Here is a 3,340-nt window from a genome sequence, read left to right as displayed (position 1 = left end):
GGCACAGAGAAGGGCAGAAAACAGACTTCAACACTGGGGAGCCCACAGAGGGGAAGGATGACTCTCTGTAATATTTACCTTTGAAAGTGAGTTTCATGCTTTTTCAAAAATGAGTGGGACTTAAAGCCTGGAGTTTTAAAAATCAGCAGGCTCAGCTCTGGGAGAGCCTGGAAGGCATTAGGAAGCTAATTCCTTCCCTTACAAATAGCCCATGCAGATACAAAGTAGATCCAGCAGTGTGAAAAATACCAGGGGCAGATGGGAGGGAGAATGATTTGCTCATCTCAGAGTATGGCCAGAGAGAGATCATGGAGAAGCCCTCCAGGAAGAAAAAAGTTGGCAAGTTGGCAGGTGCCATTTCCCTTCCCTATCACCCAGCATAAACATCCAGGCAGAAGCCAGTGCAGTGCCAACACTGGTTACCTAACTTGCTTGTACCAAGCCCTATCTTCCTGTGCTTCCTTGGAATCACCCTTCCCAGTCACATTTGCCTGAGTCCCAGCACTATGGACTCCTCTTCAGAAGACCAGTGCAAACCCTGCCAGCACCACATCTGCAACCTGACAAATTTGAGGGACCTTACTTCCAGCAATGGTGGGGACAGGTCTCATTTTGCAAGCAGACCACCACACACCTTGCTGCATTCAATAGGCAAAGAAAACCTCTGTAGATAACTAAAGAAAAAAAGATGCCAAGACTCTACAGCAGAGTGCCTACAACACATTAAGAGACACCCACTAAAGTGCCAGGCCCTGGGGAACAAGGGCTGGTGCACTGAAGGGCACTACAGGACCTCTTCATTATAAAGCTATTATTGTTAAGAGCAAGAGAAGAAGCTGACTTTCCTAACACACAGAAAGAGATGCAGAAAGCCAGGCAAAATGAGACAAAGAAACATCTCTCAAATGAAAGAATAGGATCAAATCACAGTAAGAGACCAAAGTGAAATAGATATAATATCCCAGATAGAGAATTTAAAGTAATAATCATAAAGATACTCACTGGACTGTACAAAAGAGTGGAGGAAATCAATGCAACCCTTAACTTGATCCGAGATCAAGAATACAATAAATGAAATTAAAAATACACTTGATGGAATGAAATGCAGGACAGAAGAAGCAAAGAAACAAACTAATGACATGGAAAATAGAGTAATGGAAAGTAAAGAAACAGAACAAAGGAGAGGAAAGAAAATTATGCAAATTGAGAATAGTCTTAGGGAATTCAGAGACTCCATCAAGCAAAGTAACATCTGCATTGCAGGGATCTCAACAGAGGAAGACAGGAATAAAGGGGCAGAAAATTTTATTTGAAAAAATAATAGCCAAAACCTTCCCTAATCTGGGGAAGGAAAGAGATCCAGATCCAGGAGGCAAAGAAATCCCCCCAAAGGTGCTCCAAACCAAGACAAAGAGTAATTAAAATAGCAAAAAGTAGCAACAAAAAGTTTTCAAAGCACCAAGAAACAGACGACAGTTACCTACCAGGGAAACCCCACTTGACCATCAGTGTATTTTTCAGCAAAAACTATACGCCAGAAGGGGTGGCATGATATACTGAGAGTGTTGAAGGGGAAAAACCCGCAGCCAAGAAAAATTTCTTTCAGAATAGAGAAATGAGTTTCTCAGACAAAAACTAAAGGAGTTCATGACCACTAAACCAGCCCTGCAAGAAATATCAAAGGGGACTCTGAGTAGAATGGAAAGACCATAAATGAAAATATGAAATGCAGAAAACATAAAAGCAGTAAAAGTGAATATTTCTGTGAAAAAAATCAGTAAAGGAACTCAGAAAATAAAAGGATGTAAAATATGATAACATATACCCAAAACATGGGAGGGTAAAGAGTAAAGATTGGATTCAAACTTAAGTGACCACTAAGTTAATATGGACTGCTATATGCAGCAGTGTTATATACAAACCTAATGGTAACCACAAATCAAAAACCAGTAATAGTCACACAAAGAATAAAGTGAAGGGGATCCAAGTGTATCACTAACGAAAGCCAACAAACCAATAAAAGTGAGCAAGAAAGGATCAGGGAAAAAAAATCTATAGAAATAACCACAAAACAAGTAATAAAATGGCAATAAATACAGATCAATCAATAAATACTTTGAATGTTCCAACCAAAAGACAGGGTGACAACACGGATTTAAAAAAAAAAAAAAAGAAAGAAAGAAAAGAAAAGACCCATCTATATGCTGCTTGCAAGAGACTCATGAGACTCATTTTATTTTTAGAAAGAGAGATGGGGGAGTCAGAGGGGGAGAGGGAGAGAGAGAATCTGAGGCAAGCTTTAAACCCAGAGTGGAGCCCGATGCAGGGCTTGATCTCACAATACTGAGATTATGAGCTGAGCTGAAATAAAGAGTTGAATGCTTAACCAACTCCGCAAACCAGGCACTTGTTTTAGACTGAAAGACACCCATGGAAAATGAGGGAATGAAGAAACATTTGTCATGCGAATAGGTGCCAAAAGAAAGTCAAGGTAGCAATACTTATTTTAGACAAAACAAACTTTAAAACAAAGACTGTAACAAGAGAAAAAGAAGGACACTATATAATCATAAAGGGGACAGAGAAAGAAGATGGTGGCTGCAAGGAGGACCCTAGGTTCTCCTCACCCCGTGAATACAGCTAGCTAACTGTCAAATCACCCTAAATACCCCAGAAATCAATCTGAAAACTGGCAGAACAAACTCCACAACTAAAGGTAGAGAAGGGACCACATCAAAGAAGGTAGAAGTGTGGAGATGTGGTCTGGGAAAGAAAAAGACTGTGGCTGCTGCAGTGGGGAGAGAACCACAGTCAGAAAAGGGAGAGAGACAGACTCACACACAGGGAAGCACACGGGGAAAAATGAGCCCTCATAGCAACCGGTTTGGAAAATGAGAGGGCCTGAATTGTGTGGGTTCCTGCAACCAGCAAGGCTTAAAGCCTAGAGTTTTAAAGGTCAGCATGCTTTAAAAGTCTGGAAGAGCTTGGAGGACACTGGGGCTGCTCTTGGAGAAAAGGCAGGGAAAAGAGCCTGTAGACTTACAGCAGGGAAATGGCAATCTGAAGAGCGCCTGGGGCAAAAAGCAGGGAGGTTATCTGAGGATTTCAGAGCATTTCCCAAAGAAGCAGCATTCATGGAGCGACCCCTCTTAGAACAAAGGAACTGGCAGATTCCACTTCCCTCCCCCACCCCCCAGCATAAACACAGAGCCACCTGTGGAAACAGCACAGTATGGACACTTGTCAACTAACCTGCTTGCACCAAGCCCCTCTCCCCATCCCCAGGCTGTAGTGGAGCAGCCCTTCTTAGTCATGTTTGCCTCAGTCCCAGCTTGGCACG

The sequence above is a fragment of the Mustela nigripes genome, chromosome 3 (assembly GCF_022355385.1).
Source record: "Mustela nigripes isolate SB6536 chromosome 3, MUSNIG.SB6536, whole genome shotgun sequence".
NCBI lineage: Eukaryota > Metazoa > Chordata > Mammalia > Carnivora > Mustelidae > Mustela > Mustela nigripes.
This window is presented reverse-complemented; position numbering follows the sequence as displayed.